The following is a 20,758-nucleotide window of genomic DNA, read 5'->3' on the forward strand; positions in this document are numbered from 1 at the left end:
GTGTAGTGCACTATTTCAGCATGTGAAACGGTTTAATAACCACAAGTTTTCTTTTAGGGTTATTGATATCATAAGAACTACATTTGGGGAGGTGATGTTAATAATGTAACAGAGATTAAAGAAGTGAATTGGATAGCTGACTTGCAAGCGGATATTTATCCTGATTTAAATGCTTTTATTTCTCTGAAACCTGTTTTAAAAGCTCGCAGGTTATTGTGCTACATTTCTTTGTTATTATACTGTGCATTGTTACTATTTGTTTTTATAGGCTGGTTTTAGCTGATTATATGTTGCAGTTCTTTGTTACCATAGCTAACATATTGGATTTGGATAATAATTTCTACATAAGGGCCTTTGGTTGTCTTCGTATTGTTTTATTTACTGAAATGAGCTAATATGACATTTGAAATCCAACTGCTGGTTCAGCATGGCATTAGATTTAAAATCACATATCTTCTTACTGTGACTCTTTCATTGTAAGGGCTTAACTGTAAAGCTTCAGATACCTTACAAATCATATAAATATGTAAATATCTGTTTTCCAAAGTTAATTTATACGTTATATGATGTCTTTGCTATATCTGAGGCAAATGTAGAATAAGATGTGGGTAGAACAATTTTAAAATGTTGCCAGATGTTTATTTTTTTTATTTCTGCCTAGCACTATTACTCATTATTACTCATGGCAAGTTCTTCTTTGATTGCCTGGCAATTTATTATTTAATTTGTTGTCATTTGCTTATACATCTGATAGATAACAGTTTTTATTACCACAAGTGCATTAGATTTCTGAGGGGGACTGTTGCCAAATGGCAACAAATCTTCTTTTAAGTTTTCATTAATTAACAGTAATTAAGGATACACTTGTGGCTTAGATACACATTTATGTCCACACATGGCAAATTTCCTTACTTATGTTAATAAGGAATATTTTTGTTTCAAGTACTGTGGTGCGACTGATGCTTGTGCTAGACTGAACATCAGACATTGATTAAGCCTTTCCTTTTCACCTGATGGGCATGGATGATTGCTAAGAGTATTTAATTTTCAAAGTATAAAGTCACTTTTATAGTAATTTAATTACCTTAATGTTGGTCTTCATGCATGCATTTTTGTTTTATGAAATTATTGAGGTGATGTGTCAAAATGATCCTCCCTGCCACACACTTCAGTTTATTTTTCCAATATTCTAATAAATCATAGGTTCATAGATAGGTACTAGGCTATTGCCCTGAGGGCCTACGTAAGCCTAGCCAACAAGGTTCCCTGGCTTACGCCACCCAAGAAAGTTATTTTCCTGTGCCACTGTCGAGCAGAGACACAGAAGTGATCCCCAGGGTGTATTTCCTATTTCCCATCCACTCATCAAGATTTTTCTTGAAGAGTGATAATGAGGAACTTTGCTTGGATGTGAACTTTTACCATTCATTTGGAAGGAGTAGTTTAACATGAGGAATATATTTGTAGATTAAAGGGCTGGATTTTCCCAGTAGTTTCATTAACTCATTAATTCTGATTCCTCTAAGTTTTAGTTTATCTGTCTGTCCCTAAGTATGCTTGGTGATATCTGTATCTCAAGATGAGATTAGTAGTAAACTCTTTGTGATGTATTCGAATGACATATCTTTTTATCCCCTTATGCTCATACTACAAGGAACTTGCTGTGTGCTTCTCATTGGGTCGGTGCCAAGAAGTACACTAATATTTTACTTAGTACCAAAGCCCTCATTTTCAGGTAGATTCCCATCTAGGCTCTCTCATTGTGCTATGGCTTCTACAGACTCAGGATAGCTATGTATATATGCAACTCCGCATTCTGAGCAAATCATTTCTTACATCTTAGTAACTCGTAGATAGATTAAATAGCCTAGTAATCACATCTTACCTTTTTATATTGTGTTCGCCATCCAACCATTTGTACTGAAAGTTATATTATTTTCTAATTAGGTTTGGTCATACATGGGTTTGTTACCTGGATGTACCCAACTATTCACCATTGGCCTACTGTTTTGATGGTTGTTTACCTGACAGGATTCTCCATCTAAGGAAATTGTACTGATAAAAATGATAGATAGCATCTTAATTTTCATTTTGGGGTTGACTGTGTGTTTATAAATTAGATAATTAGTGCTGTACTACATGTCACAGGCAAAGTAAATGTTGTTTTATCTGAACTGATTTTTTTTCACTAATATTGATTTAATAGTTTTCCAGCAAAATTGTAGATTTGTATATATAACAATTTTAACTGATCCAAGTGTGTTTTATTAATATGACTTGCAAATTATGTGGATTGTCATTTTTCTGTCATAAAAATACTTAAGCGATTATTTTTATTTTTTTTGCAGAGTGAAGCAGTATGTGGTCGACAGGTGTGCCTGACTGTTCTTTAGACCACATGCAAAAAAAAAAAGAAAAAGTTTTGATCAGTTAGATTTTAGGTATGATATGCTTTATATGGTTTGCAATCACATGCTTGACAGTTGGAAGGTTGGTCGAGCTGTGCGAACCCCACATTCTGATTGTTGGAATGTCGAATACTGACATTACCGACTGTCCAAACTTGCCCCCTTTGGGACCCATGTTAGTGCTTGATCCTTGGTATTGAGCAGCAGGGAGTTTCGGCGTTCAAAATAATTTTGGAGCTACCTTTTATTTGGCATGCCAAATTTCAAGGAAAAGGTTTTGGTGAATGCTCGACTTGGCCTTCTGAGTGTCGAGCATTCATCAGTTAGACCATTTATATTTCTCCAGCTAGCCATTGCAGAAGTTTTCAGGATCAAGCCCAGTGTGCGTATGTGTATGTGTGCTCGCATGCGTGCACGCTCGTGTGTGGTTCTTTTTGTATCAATAGCATTGCTGCCAATATGTTTAACTTGTCAGTAATATCATTTCCATTTTCTTGGTACAAGAATATGTATATCCAATTATTGTTTAATCTCATAACATTTCTACCTGCATATGGAGTCAGGTAGACATATACTGAGTTCTTGTTTTATTGTATACGTAATTTGATGACAGAATTATTTCAGAATCATTTATACTACCTATTCACCACCTACCACTCTTACTCAACTCTATCTTCACCATCCCTTTACCTCATCTCCTCCAAATCTACCAAACCCCACCTCAGACTTCCTAAACACATCTATAAATTCACCTCTATTGTTTTCATACTTCTCCTGAGATTTGCATCCATTCCAGGCTCCTCCCACCACATAACATCCATAATCTTTCCTGATAGTGACACCCTCTCCTGAGCATTAATTAACACCCAAAACATCTCTAATAAACTTGATCAGCTAAACACTTTCCTTACAACCCACTCATCAGACATCACAGCTGTCACTGAATGAAATGTGGCTCAAGCAAAACAATCCTAATTTTCAACATGTACTTCCCTCCTAAAAATACCTCCAAGACACTATTCCTGGCAGCAGGCAAGGTGGAGGCACGCCTTATAAAAACAACCTTAAACCAACTATCATTGCACAACCAAATGGCTGCTTAGATGCTGGACCCAAATGGATCCTTCTAAAACTTCCCTCCTGAAAGATCAGTCACCTTCTAATAGCAGCAGCCTACCTTCCTCCTCCAGCCTGTCTTAACAAATTTAAATCCCTTATTCATGCTGTCACAACAGCTGCCCAAAACTATAAAAATATTGTTATTATAGATAATTTTAACCTAAACTGTCTAAGTCTTCTGAGCAATGACATTGCTGAATTTCTGGCCAATATCAACCTTATACAATTAATCAATGATGATACTTGTCCAGCTCTCTAAACCAACAACCACTCCCTCCTGGACCTGCTAATCACTAATGACCCTACCATCATCTACACTGTATCTGTTCTTCTACCCTCGTTCAGCGACCACTGCCCAATAACCTTCCAAATTATCCATTACTCACCAGAACTGCCTCCCAGACTAGTTACCCTCAGACGTAGTTCCACTATCATTACAGACAACCTCAAAAAAAAAAAAAAACACACATATCAACTTTCAACTGGTCTCCTATTACCAGCCTATAGAACCCCAGCTTGGCTGCAACAGCTCTGTCAGGTACCCTTTTTCAACTTTAAATACAACAAAACCCCCTGGCTTACCACTGAACTGAAAGCTGTTCACAAACTTGGGGACAATGCATGGTCTTCATGGAGACAAAGTCCCTCACCAGAAATTCGTACTGCCTTTACCTCTCTATGTAACCTAGCTAAGCAAGCCATATGCAGGCACAAAACCAAATACTTCAAAATCAAGAAACTTGCTCCTCTAGGCAAACCTAGCCATTTTCAGCAGGAAGAAAATCTTTTCACAGGCCATAAATCTATGGATCCCACTGCCTCTTCTGTCACCAATCAGTCCTGCCAAGGCCAACTCTCAGTCTCTGACTTTCTGAAATAATTCAGCCACATCTCTAGTACCACAACCTCTACCTTTCCCCAACTCACCTAACTCTTCTCCTTTTATCCACCTCCTCTATTTTATGAAAATTATACACAAAGAACTTGTTCCCCTTCTTGAAGACCTAACACTGGATGGCACTTCCTGAGATAGACAACCTACTCCCTTGGGTTATATCATGCTGCAAAGACGTCCTTGCCACACCTCTTCTACATATTTATAACCTCTGCTTAATTCAAAATACAATGCCAGACATATGGAAAACTGCTCTGGTTAAACCACTTTCCAAGCAGCCTCAGTCAGTAAATGCCTCCCACTTCTACCCTATTCCCCCTCCTTACACTTAAGAAAATACTTGAAAAAATAATCTGCAACCAACTTTCCACTTAAATCAAACATTCCCACCTCTTCAAACTTAGCACAGATTCTGGTGTGGCCGGAGCACAGTGACAGCACTATAATCACTTACAGATGAGATCCTTCTTATCACGGATAAAAGAAATCTTTCAGGAGCTCTCTTCATTGACCTTACCAAAGCTTTTGATCTAATTGATTGATCGCTCCTGCTCCTTAAATGGGTATTTCAGAGTCAAATTAGGACTATTCCTATCTCCACCAGCACCTTTTACCAGTTGAGTGCTCCATGGATCCATACTTGCCCCCTTTTGTTTTCAGTCTTTATTTACAAGCTGCCATCTGATCTTCCTAACAGTCATATTGCTCTTTATGCAGATGACATGGTTATTCTTAGATCCAGTCCCTCATATTCAGTTACTCAAACCCAGCTTCAGTCTGACCTTCACTGCTGTACTTCTTGGCTAAGCAACCATGAGCTACTCTTAAACCCTTCTAAAACAAAAAGTATGATATTAGTACCTCACAAAAGCTGAAAAAGTCTCTTAAATATCTCAACATTGCAGATCTCAATGGTTGCCCAATAGAAACAACCACATCCTTTAAATACTCAAATATATGGCTAGACTTAGCTTCCAAACCCACATTGAAAACACTAGGTAAAAGATCAGTTCTGTTTTACTCTGCTCCTGGAAACTATCTCCTTTTCTCTCTGGACCAACTAGGGCTGCAATAAGCAAAGGAGTTCTCCTTGCTCAACTTGAATATGGGTTCCCCATCATTGCCAGAACCTCTTAAAAAATCATCCACTCTACAGTCCATTGAAATAAAAATCTACCTATTCATTTTCAGTTTCTCCCTCTCCAAGGCCAAATAGCTACCAGTCTCTTACAGAGTTGAGCTACTCCATTCCTGCTCCATTTTTGCACCCAAACTTTGGCAGACAGTCCCCCCTCACATTAAAGAAGTTTTCTCTTTCCTGACCTTTAAAACTCAACTCAAAAGGGACTTTCTCAAAAATCTGACTGCACGTTCTTTCCCATTGGACACATAACCTAAGTCCCTCCTCACCTGTATGACTGTTTCTTTGATCCTCGGTTCTCAGCTGTTGCTTCCCTCTTATATTTACTACTAAAATTAATTCACATTTGATTTTCTACTCTGCTAGTATTATTTACATATTGTATCAATTGTCTATGAGATTATCTACCTTCTATGATTACACTGGGTTGTGAATCTGTGCAATATTTTTTTTTTTTTTGTGAATCCCCTCACCCGGGCTGTGCCTGCAAATGGTCTACAGTGATAAATGTTCTACCCTGGTAAGCAAAATAATATAAATACATAAATTAAATACCCTTGCTTGGAATCTTGACAGCATCCAGGTATTTTATAAGAGGAAAGAATTCTAGAGCTGACATTTTGTAATAGAAATACTAGCAACACTCATATGTACGCATCTCATTTTGATGCATATAAATAGAATTGGGTATCTCGTATATTTGTTTAAGAAAAATCAACAAATAACCACATCATCATCCTTTTGGTCAAGAGGGGTTTCTTGTTAAACATTGTTCATCTTAAAGCTGATACTCATTGGATTCATTGTATTGCAGTGTAAATATGTGATTTTTCCTCAGCCTTTAGTCATAATTTTGGTCTATATACCTCATCAAGGTAGTATTAGTTTCTTTCATCAGCTGTTTCATGCTTAGACAGTTTTAATAACAATGAAAAAAAGCCATAATGACCTCCATCTTGTGTATGCTAACCAGTGAGAGTAAAATGAACAAAATAAAAAAGTAAATAAAAAGAAAAATAAAACAACAAAAAACTCAACTATCAAAAGTAACTGCAGCAGCAGTTACAAGGACTCACCATTTTGCTTTCCTCTCACTAGCCACTGCTTAAAATGCTGTGCTTAGTGAGCATGAGAAAAAAAAGTAATGCAATATGTGTGTGTTTGAGAGAGAGAGAGAGTACACACTGCTGAAGAATTCTGTATAAATCCAATAATAATTCATTTCAAAAAGTTAATAGTGCAAGAGATTTTCCATCAACATGCATTTTTCTAACAAAAAGAGGCATGAAACTGTAATATCTGGATTGACTGTACTCCTCCATGATTTACCAGAAAAAAAATCAAACATTTTTTGAGGGAGCAAAAATATGCAGTAAACCAGGGATATTCTGCAAAATTAAGGAGAGCTGAGAGATATGGTGTGGTTGTAATGCATTTGATTACAATGAGGCAGCTGAGGTGTACGTGTGTGTGTGTGTGTGTGTGTGTGTGTGTGTGTGTGTGTGTGTACACACACACACACATATATATATATATATATATATATATATATATATATATATATATATATATATAAATAAATAATGTATGTATGTGTGTGTTTGCATCTGAGTTTCTGTATATGTGTGAGAAAGACAGTCTGTCTGCTTCTGCATCTGTGTGTGTAAACATTATTGTTAAATGCTTACATAATATATATTTTGTATGTAAAATACTTTCTCCAGCAACAATTATATATCCTGCAACAACTTTGAAACATTAGGTGGAAAAACAATTTTTCATCAGAAAAATACATAGTCTACTAATAAAATAAATACAAAACAGTGTAGCAGACCATTTCTTCAAGTGGGCATTACAGAGAAATAACAGGTCTTCCAGGGGCGTGGAAGCCTGACAACCACATACACACTTTTTATGGTCTATTAATTCCTTGTAATACTCATCTTGTCAGGCATTATTACTTGCTTGTGGTATTGGCGCATTTGTGATTGTACTAGCTGCTATCACTGTAAATAACTTTTTCTTAGTGATAATGTTGCTGTTTGTACCTTTTTAATAGTTTTTATTGTTTACAATGTATTTACATTTGTATGTTTTATTCTTTTAAACTTAATTTTTCAAATATTCTCTGAAACATAATGATGTGTGTAGGCTTCTAGAGGCATCCCATTCCACAGCTCAAATGGATTAAGTAATTATTAAACTCAACTTCCTATGCACATTAGGCAGGGCTTTGTTCAAACTGCTGCCTATAGGGTATTCTTAATGTCTTTTATTGGGTGCCTAGGTACGTCAGTATTTGTTGATGGCAGAACAGTTAGTGCCAAGGTCATTAAGTTTTGCCGCATCTGTTTTTATTTTAAAATCATAAATACTGCTATGTTTAAGTTAAAATAAAGACACTTTATGACCATTAAAATGGTCCAGGATTAAAATGTTTTGTTAGTACAGTTAATGTAGTAGTTCAGAAATTGCCCAAAACATTAAAAGGAAACATGATACCTATCAGAATGAGAAAGTGTAATGGCATGCTACGCATTAGCTTACCATCTCGTTCCCTTTCCTGTCACATAGTAACACATCAGATCATGCCAGTCAGTGAGCTGTCATGTTGAAGTAAGCACTGGAATTAGTTGCTTAGACACAGCCAGTGTTAGTGTTTAAGCAGTGATCCAACACTACAGGCAGAGAGGAATAGATATGGCAGGCAGACCAGTCTGCAAGGTTACATTTTAGATACAGTACTGGAATGATACCAGATAAACTTATGAATGGCATTAGCAGCATGGAGTACCCGAAGTAGTGATACATTTTTCAGATCAAAAGATGTAAATGAGAGAGAATTGGGTCTACTTTCTAAACAGCAAATGTTGATCTGGGTAGGAGACCAAATAAATGAATCTGTGGGTTCTATTAGAATATTGCAGTAAACACTTCAACAGTTAGTTTTTTTAAGTCTGGTTCCTCCTTGAGGGCTAGCCTTTGTATTGGAAAATACAGCATGGCCTCCTGTTTAGCCTGCTGCTACTGATAGTGTCTGATTGCTCTTGGAAGACTGCCTTCCTGGTAGATATTAATTGTGCCAGGAAGATTTTTGTCTTTATCTATTCACCCTCCATACCTCATGATTCATACAGAGAATGTCCATGAAAACACATCTGGACTTTATCCCTAAGGGTGCAGTGGAGACGAACTTAAATAAGGATGTTAATCTGCCAATATTTTTCAAATTATGCAAACAAGTAAGCATTTCCATTGCACTGTATGGATGTCCATTGGCAGCTAGATTTTATGTGGACAAAATTAGTTAGCTAATTAGAAAAAGGTACAAAGCTGTTTATATCTTATTCAGCCAAGAATTTGAGGCTTAGAGTATAAAAGCTAGCTTTCAAGTTGCATTCAATTCTGTTACGGAAAACAATAGAACTTAAGTGATGGAGCCTAGGATCCACTTTGTTTAGTTCGTGGCTGTCTCTCAGGCTTCCTGTAGAAATGCATCCTCTGGTGATATTTGAACTGCAGCTATGTGGTTATCACTGAACTTTTGCACACCAGTATAAGCAGGATATGATCTCTGGATCACAGTCTTCTCTTGATGCCACCATTCTTCAAGGAATTTTCATGAGGATCCACCAAGGAAGTTAACAAGACTTGAACCTACAAGTGGTGAAAAGGGAAATCAAATCTTAGTACATACTTTCCTGTGCTGGCTTTAGGTGAAATGGTGCCGTAGGTGAAGGGCTCCATGGCACCCCCAATCTTCACTGCTGTCTCCATGCACATCCCGCAGCCATCTCCCCATCCTGCCCTCCACATACAATCCACATTACTTTTTATCGGGTTTATATCAGTCCATCGAAATGGCTGAATATTGAATACCAGATGTTCGAACTGTAAAGTTCGAACACTGGTAATCGCACAGCCGCAGCCCACCAAATTCTTTCCCAGGGAAAGAATTCGTTAGGCCGTTTCTGTGGCTTCACGAGTATCAGGACTGTGGTGGGAAGTTACGGGTTGGGTTAAGGTAAGTGTGTGATTGTGTGGATGTTAGGGTTAGGGCGCAGGTTAGGTGAGTTTGGGTTAGGGTGTGGATGAGGTGGGGGATAGTGAAAGACTTTAGGGTTAGGGTGGGATAAGTGAGTTAGGGTTAGGGCACGGGTCAGGTGAGTGTGCGATAGTGACGGGGGTTAAGGTTTCAGTTAAGGTAACTGGATAGGTAGTAGTGTATGTACAGTTTAGTGTAGGGTTAGTTGTTGGATTTTGAGTGTATGTGTGTGTATTGATGTTGTTTTGGTGTGTTTGTGTTGCGTGTGTGTTTCTAGGAACAGCGATTTTTTTCCCTGGGAAAAAAATCGCTGTTTTAAGACTTCGATGTTTTTGCATTTCGTGGTTTGAAGTTCGAACATATAGTGTTCGAACTTCAGACATTTAAATGAACTGATATAGACCCTTTTTTATTAATTTTTCTCATATTTTGTCTTACTTTTCAGTTTTTTTCTGTATCATTTCAGCACACTGTAGCTGGCCAATAACTGTGGAGTAAGTAATGGAAGCAAACCAAAGGAACAGGGTTTGCTAGGTCCCAAAAGCCACCAGGTTATAGAAGCTTTGACGTGCATCTAAAAGCCTTTTAAACAACCTTTTTCTGCAGTGGTGGTCTGAACGAAGGTCATGACTAAGGAAATAAGTTCATTCGTACTCTTCAGCTTTGCTTTTTCTTTCATCCTTTAAACCAACTATAACTGGCCAAAACTACACTTAAATGATCGTGGTGGAAATAAATTAAGTAGGGTATCTAGAGGCCACTAGCCCCAAGAACCCATGGGATTATAGATGCTCTGAGGTACATTTTAGAACTTTTTTCCCATTCTATTGTTCCAGTGATGGCCTGAACAAAAATGGAGTAAGGAAAGAAAGTCAGTCTTTTTCCTTTCTTTGAAGGAATATGTTGCGTAAGACTTAACGTTCAAAGCAGACAAAACAGCAGTTTACAGTAAACCGAAAAGACAGATACTTATAAAGCTTGCATAAGTCATATCTGGGAAAAGTACCTACATACCTCCCTAACCCCCAACTCCCCCAAAAAAGAGAGTCACTTTCTTTGTATCACTCTGATGTTAGATAAATTGAGAAAACAAATGCTTGTGAAGCTGTATAAATCATGTCTGGGAAAAGTGCTTATCCTTGTAGCCCCCTCCCCCCAAAAGAGACTTGAGGGACATGTTAGTGCATACTAAATTTGAGGTTGCTGCAGCAGATTCATTTTAAAGGAACCATACCATGTGGTAGTTGCATAGGGTGTCATCATATAGTTCAAACCTTTCCTAAAATTAAAGCCGCGGTGGTGCAGTGGTAGCATTGTCGCCACACAGCAAGAGGTTCTCCCATTCGATTCTCCGCTGGAGTGCCTTCTGTGTGGTGTCTGCATGTCCTCCCCACAGTTGAGTGGCATTTGAAAGACATACGTGAATAGGCATGCCTTTGTTGAAGGTTGGGCGTCGGGCTGGCACCTCGGCACTGTAAAAATATACTGCCAATCATTAGCGGACCGGAGTTCCACTGTGGCGACCCCTAACCAGGAAAAGCCAAAAGAAGAACAAACAAGATTTGAAATGGTAGGAGAATATTACTGGACTACTGAACGGGTGATTTATGCAATTAAGTGTAGTTATAATAAATATTATATAGGGCAAACTAAGTGAATGTTCAAGAAGAGGTTATCAGAACATCTAAGAGATATAAGGCTAGGTAAAACAGAGAGCCATTTAGCCCAACATTTTAAATTGTATCATAATAGTAATTCTATAGATTTAAAAGCTACTATTTTACAACAAGTAAAGGGAGAAAGGGATAGTGGCTATGTTAGAAATTTGTTGTTATATAAGGAAACACTTTTTATTTTAAAATATGGGACTTTGATTCCTCAGGGTCTGAATACAGACTGCTGTTGGAAATATGTTATTTAAATATTATTTGATATGTATTTTTAAAAGAGAATACATTTTAAAATGATGTAACTATATAATTGTTATATTAATTAATTGTTTAATTGTTTGATTGGCAACTGTGAGGTATAAAGGATGGGGTTTTGTATGGTGAATATACTCCTTGAAGGCTTATGTGAAGCCAAGGTGCTAGAGTGCTAATTCTTGTTTGTGCTACTGTTTTGTGCTACTTGCTGCTTGCTATTAAACTATTTCTGACCATACTTGGATGTTCGTTGTATCTTATTACTTGGATTCTTGTTGTTTGGAAATCTTAGTACATACTTTCCTGGGCTGGCTTTAGGTGAAATGGTGCCCTAGGTGAAGGGCTCCATCGCACCCCCAATCTTCACTGCTGCCCCCATGCACATCCCATAGCCATCCCCCAATCCTGCCCTCCACAAACCATCCACATTACTTTTTATTCATTTTTCTTATATTTTGCCTTACTTTTAATTTTTTTTCTGTATCTTTTCAGCACACTGTAGCTGGCCAATAACTGTGGAGTAAGTAATGGAAGCAAACCAAGGGAACAGGGTTTGCTAGGTCCCAAAAGCCACCAGGTTATAGAAAATTTGAGGTGCATCTTAAAGCCTTTTAAACAACCTTTTTCTGCAGTGGTGGTCCAATTGAAGGTAATGACTAAGGAAATAAGTTCATTCGTACTCTTCAGCTTTGCTTTTTCTTTCATCCTTTAAACCAACTCTAAATGGCCAAAACTGCAGTTAAATGATCGTGGAGGAAATAAATTAAGTAGGGTGTCTAGAAGCCACTAGCCCCAAGAACCCATGGGATTATAGATGCTCTGAGGTGCATTTTAGAACTTTTTTTCCATTCTGTTGTTCCAGTGATGGCCTGAACAAAAATTGAGTAAGGGTAGAAAGTCAGCCTTTTTCCTTTCTTTGAAGGAATATGTTGCATAAGACTTAACATTCAAAGCAGACAAAACAGCAGTTTAAAGTAAACTGAGAAGACAGATACTTAGAAAGCTGCATAAATCATATCTGGGAAAAGTGCCTATGTACCTCCCTAACCCCCAACGCCTCCAAAAGGAGAGTCACTTTCTTTGTATCACTCTGATCTTAGATAAATTAAGAAAACAAATGCTTGTGAAGCTGTATAAATCATATTTGGGAAAAGTGCTTATCCCTGTAGCCCCCTCCCCCTGAAAGAGACATTCACCTTCTGTGTTATCACTCTAATGTTAGATTGGAATGAAAGTGATGGCAGAAATGGCAGTAGTCATATTTCAAGCAGTTATTGTGATATGATTCTACATCACTGGGTTGACCCACCACAATGTTGGAAGCAAGAGCTTTGACCACAAAGGTTGACATATGCAGACGTTTGACAGTTGTACGAGATCACCGGTCCCTGAGTGAAGGAATATTCCTTTTCCCTGGGGACTGTGCAATCTCTGAGCAGGTATATATAATTAAGAGAGAGTGTGGTGGTGCAGGGGAGTTTGCTTCCTACCAAAATTGATATTAATTTGTTTTTTGTTGGTTACATGCAGAGAGGGTTTTACTTGTACATGTGTAGCTGAGTGTTGGTGTTTCCATTGTTGACGTTTTGCGGTCAGCTTTCTTGCTGTTGTCATTGCTGTGTGTCAAAGGAGTGTAGCAATTTTATATATATATATATATATATATATATATATATATATATATATATATATATATATATATATATATATATATGTATGTATAGATAGATATACTCTGAGAGAGAGAGAGATTGAGAGAGATCATTCCTCCTCACTCTTACGCACAGAAGACAGCTGAATTCTTTGTACCTTTCTGATTTAGACTGGGACAAAATGGAGCAAATAGAATGCTAATGCTTCCTTCCCCTACTCCAGAAGTATAGCCTTCTGTATAAACATGTAAACCAAAATGTAAAAAGTTCACACACACAAACTATTTAGTAAAAACTTCAAGAAAAAAACTAGCAAAGCTAGAGTTTTCACTGTGTGATATCATAAAACTCCTGTAGTGGAGGCCTATGGGATATATGCAAAGTACCCATTAAGGACATAAAGTGTTTCAGCTAATTGGCTTCTGAATGTCCATGACTTTCTGCTTTTTAAGTTTTTATGAACAGATTTAACCCAACAAAGTCAAACGTCAGTAGCTGTGACTATGCATGTTTCAGCCTTATTGTGACATCATCAGCACAGCAAAGCAACAGTAGACTGTTTAATCTATATTCTAGAAACATAACAGCCTTTAAACACAGGAAATGTCCATAACCATTAAAGTGTCTGCAAAACATGCCAACTAACAATTAAACCAAAAAGTAAAAAAGTCACACAGAGAAACCAATGAGGAAAAACTACAAGAAAAAACTGGTGAAGCTAGAGTTTTCACTGTGTGATACCTTAAACCTCCTATAATAGAGGCCCATGGGATATGTGCATATGACCCCTTAAGGACATCAAGGGTTTCAGCCATGTGGTTTCTCTGAGAAATGTTTAGTGGCCAGAAGTTTGACATTGTCTTACTTTCCTGAAAACAGACCATTTTGTGTGTGTGTGTGTGTGTGTGTGTGTGTGTGTGTGTGTGTGTGTGTGTGTGTGTGTGTGTGTGTGTGTGTATGTATATATATATATATATATATATATATATATATATATATATATAGATATAGATATATATATATAGGATATAAATCTTTACACACCCTGTTAAAATGCCAGGTCTTTGTGATATAAAAACATGAGACCACAATAAATCATTTCAAAACTTTTCCCACCTTTAATGTGACCTATAACCTGTACAATTCAATTGAAAAGCAAACAACTCTGTTGGGGGGAAAATATAAAAAATAAAAAATGTACAATAAGCTTGTTGCCTAAGTGTGCACACCCTTAAACTAATACTTTATTGAAGCACCTTTTGATTTAATTGCAGCATTCAGTCTTCTTGGGTACACACCTGCCATCAATTAAAGAGACTCTAACCCCCAAATAAAGTTCAGCTGTCCTAGTAGATTTTTCCTGACATTTACTCAGTTGCCTGCTACAGCAAAAGCCATGGTTCGCAGAGAGCTTACAAAGCATCAAAGGGATCTCACTGTTGAAAGGTGTCAGTCAGGAGAAGGGTACAAAAAATATTCGACAGCATTGGCTATACCATGGAACACAGTGAAGACAGTCATCAAAAGGTGGAGAAAATATGGGACAACAGTAGCATTGCAAAGAACTGGACGTCCCTCCAAAATTGATGAAAAGACAAGATGAAAACTGGTCAGGGAGGCTGTCAAGAGACCAACAACAACACTAAATGAGCTGCAGGAATATTTGGCAAGTACTGGTTGTGTACTACATGTAACAACAATCTCCCATATTCTTCATGTGTCTGGGCTATGGGGTAGGGTATAACAGGAACCAAGGACCAAAAAACACACACACTGATGGAGGTCCAGGCAGCATCAAATCCAGTAAAAGAAACACACAGGCGAATAACAAACCACCAGAGAATTTAATTAGAACAACAAGGTAAAAAAAGCAGTCAAGCTCTTTTGTCTTACATCAAGACTTCATCAGAACTGCTAATATCACATAGAACTACAGGCTATATAGGGTAATCCAGTGATCATATGATTGAAACCGACCAATACAAAATACATTCTGAAAATAAGAATTAAAACAAAAAATTAAAAATGAAAATAAATCACAGAACTTGTGTATAAATCAACTTGAAGTATACAAAATGTATGAATGACCAATGAAGCTTGAAAAAATGCTTAAAAATGACTTAGAGCATGAAAATCATAAAAAAATGGAGCAAAAATGTTGTTTACTTTATCTCTCCAAACTTTTCAGTTTTAGGATTGAGGTGATGGAGCAAAAGTCATTTAAACCAATAGGGGTGAGGGCCTCACACATCAAAATCCAGACCAATTCCTTGATGTCATTCAAATGCTCATAGATTCACTTTCAACTTATGGCTTGTCTTTCCATTGTAGAATGGCCTACAACATTGACAAAGGGCTCCATACACCACCCACCTGGATTGACACTAAAAATGTTTTTTAACCCAAAATTTCCTATGCTTAATACGAAATGATTCGTCTGTCAAAATATGATGGCAATAGTTGTAATAGTTATATTTATACATGCCTTTGGGTCTGTTCATACAGTTCCCATCAATTCTCATTTCCAGAAGATTTGTGAAAGACCTACCCTTTGCTTATCCCCAAATAATTCTGTGCCTTCACTGATACTCGGGACAGTAGGCCAAAACTTGTACACCACATCCACAATATCAAAAATGTTAACTGAAAAAGTGACTACAAATGAACGTTCAAATGGAACAATAGTCGACTGATGATTTTTAGACTAATTGATGGCTTGTAGTGGGCTGTGAGTTGGGCCATCAGGAATAGGTAATATCGGTTTGTAAAAAAAAACATTTCCCCTCTTTTCCTGAACCTCTTCTTTGATACTTTCCAACAACTCGAGCGGGTAACACCTTTTACTGAACATGCCAACCAAATTGTCTAGTTCCATGATGAATGTGGCATCATCAGAAATCATATGGGCCAATCTAACCAAATGACCCTTAACCACTGCTCTTTTTTGAAATTTAGGGTGCCAACTGGTGAAGTGGAAATAAGAATTAAAAAATGTTTTCTTAAGCAAAATGTTGGAACAAAAACAATTCCTAGAGTAATCTTTGCTGACCATTACACCTAAGTAGGCCATCGCATCATGGTGAAATGTATGAGTGAATTTTAGGAAAGATGTGCTTCTGTTAATATAATCAAGAAATTCGTTCATTTTGTTAACTTAATCGGTCCAAACAATAAAAATATCATCCAAAAAACGAGTGTAAGTGGTCCAACAATTGGCATAGGGGCTACTGAATACAAAATGTTGCTCCCAATATGCCATATCCAGGTTGCAAAGCTTGGGGCACAGGAAGCCCCCATCGAAACACCACTTGCCTGTTTCAACAATTGACCCTAAAAGTAAAGGAAATTGTTTTTCAATTCCAGTTCCATGAGTGTAATGGCTGTATTCGTATCATTGTTTGCCAGTAGTCCTATGTCAAAAAGGATATTCTCCAGCCAATGAAGCCCCTCCTGATGGGGAATGACCAAATATAAATTCTGGACATCTATTGTAACCAAAATACATTCTTTTGAAAAATGGAGCTTGGCTAGCCTGGACAAAAATATCCCAAGAGTCCTTGCAGATATGTGGTACTTTAATAACTGATGATTTTAGCAGACTATCCTCATATTTAGCTATGTAGAATGTCTTGCTTCTAACCGCATCCACTGTAAGCCTCAGTGGTGGATTTTGAAGATTTTTGGGTATGCCAAAGATGCCCACTGCTACTGGGTGCTTATTAGAAAGGTATGTGTCACTATTGATTTGTCCCTGCATGACCATATTGTATAAACAAACGTTGATTTTGGAATAAGCAATGTTTAGCTCATTTCTGGAAATTTGTACATAGGTCTTGGTGAAAAGCAATGTGGTAGTTGTAGTCAATAACATCCATAACAACTATTCCCCCCACCTTTGTCAGGCTCCATTATTCTAATGGTTTTATTATTGCATACTTCTTTGAAGAGTAATTCCTCCTCATTTGATAAATTGTAGTTTCTTTCTAATTTTGCAGAAACTACTTTCCGAATATCTGATTCACACAGTTTTTTAAAAAGGGAAAACAAATTGTTTAAGGGGGGGGGTTAAAGGAACTGGCTTTTTTGAGCGAATTGTTGGAGTGTGGGGTTGCATTCAGGCAGTTAGATTTAAACCAGAGGGGCAAGTTGAGCTTATGTGTAAAGAGTTTAAGATTGATTAAAATTTCAGCTAAATTTGAACCCTTAGCAGGTACAAAACTCAACCCTTTACTTAACACATCTGGATGTTTTGTGGTGATAATTGAAAGCATTGTCTGAATTTGGGATGCATATGGGTAAACCGCCACAATCATTAAGGTTGGCACTAAAATCATCAGTAATAGCACTGATGGATGTACCCATCCCACCAAACTCAAAAACATTGAACAATAAATCAGGTTCTGAAGTGTAAATATTGATATTGCACAAATCATAATCAATATCAACAGCTGTATCATTCCCACTCAGTAATGGTTCATGTGGCATTTCATTAGTACATAGTTGATCAGTAATAATCTCCCTATTCGGTCCAACATTGTCTGATACATCGTTGTGTATTAATGGATCACTAATAACACCCCAAGACTTAGGGGACTGGTGACTAAACATATCACTTTGAGATAAAACAACACCATCAACGTCAAGCTCACTAGATAAATCAAACAATGGAGAAGTCAATGAAGAAGTAATGTTATATGAAGAGTTTCCATTGTCGCAACCACCAAACATGTCAAACGATGAAAATATAGTATTCTTTGTTCCAAGACAGAAGTTACCCTGAGGCTTTCATAAGGGTTAATCTTTAGAGAAGTACTGGCCAACAGACGGGATAGGTTTGCTCCAATTTTAGTTCAATTTGCTTCACTGACTCGGTTCTCTACCAATACAAATTTTGTTATGAGCATGGTTTTGATGTACCATCCTTTTAACTAAACACTGGTCTGATTAGCCAGTGATAAGAGCATGGACAAAATTCTGGGTGACAAACCATTAATCATACATAAAAGTGGCATTAACTTAAAAAAATAGATTATAAAAACCACCCCTGAAATCTAAAACAAAAGGTAGGATGAAATGTGGTTCTTGCAAGCAATGCAAGCATATTTTAGTAGGCAGCACAATAGAATTATGGGAAATAGCTATCCTGATTTAAGTTACAAGAATTATACAGTTGTAGATCTACAAGAGTTGTATACATTATGCGATTTAAGCAGTGCATTCTACACAGACAGAACGAAGAGACCATTAAACAGGCGGATTTACAAACAACTTTCACATTCATTCTAAAAATGATAACAGTCTGTTGTTTAAGCATAAAAGAGTGTGTCACCCAAGTTGTAAATTTAAGTTCTCAGCATTAGAGAAGGTTGAATTAAACACCTGGGAGGACCCTGGGAGACACTTCTGGAGTCCAAGAAGGTTAAATGGCAGTTAATACTGAGTGCCCCCGAGCCACCTGGACTCTATGAGAACATCTCTATACAAAGTATTTTAAAACTAAAGGCTATGGTCCTTTAATCCAGCTCGTATTCACACTATATCTTTAACCACCAGAGAAGTACTTATAGTTTATGAATATATAAGCACATTATCTCTTTGAGATTAAAGGATAACCAGTGATGTCAGCTAGTTTCCTGTTTAAATTGAAGGGCGGTTCAATTAAACCTTGTACTGAGGAAGTCCATGTTAGAGTCAGTGGAAGAAAGCACTCAACAGTTCTGGATTTCTCTTGGCTTACTGGACCAAAGTGTTTTACTGGATTTGCAGTGGTTTATCGTTTCACTGGATTCACAGTTGTTTACTGTTTTATTGAACTTTTACTGAACTTTTATTGTTGATTGATGTGTGGATTAGTTGAAGTGGATTTATCACATTTTGCACTGTTTCTAATTGGTTCTGGATTCACAGCATTTTTTCTGTGATCCACCTAAGTAATGGACTTATACAAGTTCTTTTATCTGTCTTATCCAATAAAATTAATTTTAACCCGAGGTGTTTCTAGCGATTGTTGGCTTTATTATTTTATTTATTAGTGCAGATTTGCCAGTTATTAGTGCAGATTTTCCAGTGGAAGCCGCGGTGGTACAGTGGTTGCGTTGTTGCCTCACAGCAAGAGGTTCTCCCGTTCGATTCACAGCTAGTGTGCGGGGAGTGCCTTCTGTGTGGAGTCTGCATGTCCTCCCCGCAGTCGAGTGGCCTCCGAAAGACATGCGTTAATGGGTGTGCCTTCGCTGAAGGTTGGGCGTCGGGCTGTCAACTCGGCACCATAAAAATCTACTGCCAATCATTAGCGGGCCGGAGTTCCGTTGTGGTGACCCCTTACCGGGAAAAGCCGAAAAGACAAACAAGTGCAGATTTGCCAGTACTTTGCACTGTTTCGTATATTTAGTTTTAAATTAGTGCATCATGTCTGCACCTGAACCACAAGACTTCAAGGTCTGTCAAGTCATGATTTGTTAGAAAACCAACTTAATGAAGTAGCAACCTTGTCTAAATCCATTTGCAATCTTACAACTTTAATGCAAATGTTAACCCAATGTGTGGACCTAGTTGGGTCCAACACTGGGCCGATAACTCAGCAAATAGGGATTTGTATTTGAAAAATGCCAAAAAAGTGAGATGGTATGAAGGTGAATTCCAAGGTTCTGCAAGCTACCTGAATTCCTACAATTTCCATAGACCTTCAGGACAAGAAACAGCAGGACATGAAACCAATGAGGTAAACCTTTTTCCTGGTGAAATCTGTGAGAAAAGAACGAGTGGCCTAAATTCATGGCTGAGTAACAAACCTCAGGTAACAGAGCAGCCCACACAACTCCCCAAAAATGGACGTACCTTCTGGAGTCTATTATGGCTTTCCAAAAGCTTATACTTCAGTACTGTAAATTACAGCTAGACAATGGCTACCTGGAATACTGTGTGGGCAGAGGAATAGCTTCCCAAGGGCTCCGAGTAAAGAAATTCTCCAGTGGTTTAGACTGTGATTCAGTGCTTTGCAATACGTTAACTGATATTTTCAAGCAGTGTGGCAATGAAGTTATGACGGTCATTATCAGGGAGAACCACAAGACCATTGTTTTACTGGGATCAGAAATTAATTCACTTGAGGTGATTATCAAGTGTGACCTGTTATTAGACTATCATTCTGAAGCTTATTGTAAAATTTTCAATTATGTTGATAGGCAAATCAACACAGTCAAGGAGAGGAAGATCATGAAGCTCGACAGGGATGTAAAAGCATCCATCCGATGTTCTTAAGAGCAACAATTACAGCCAAAACTATAGAACCCATACATTGGGGCTCAATGGAAATGCCGAACTCATGTTGCCACGGACTGAATGCAACCAAGAGGGCAGGCATAGTGCAATTGCTGGCAACACCAGTTTGAATTTTGAACAGATACGAATTTGAAAAGAAAAACTATATATAAAGATCATGGGAGATTTCATTCCACTATTTACTGCAAGCCCACATTTTCAAATTCATATGTGCATTACAACAGTAGAAACCCTGTACATCAGAAGTTATCCCTGCTTAAGGGCCAGTATGTGAGGTTGCTGAAAATGGTGACTG

General features: G+C 37.6%; 1 protein-coding gene across 3 annotated transcripts in view; it reads left to right on the forward strand.

The window, feature by feature from the left end:
- BBS9 (Bardet-Biedl syndrome 9) overlaps positions 1-20,758 on the forward strand; it is a 2,479,230-nt gene that overhangs the window by 545,984 nt on the left and 1,912,488 nt on the right. The gene's annotated exons all lie outside the window — the stretch shown is intronic.

The sequence above is a fragment of the Protopterus annectens genome, chromosome 3.part0, assembly GCF_019279795.1.
Source record: "Protopterus annectens isolate FY-2018-M chromosome 3.part0, PAN1.0, whole genome shotgun sequence".
Taxonomy (NCBI): Eukaryota; Metazoa; Chordata; order Ceratodontiformes; family Protopteridae; genus Protopterus; species Protopterus annectens.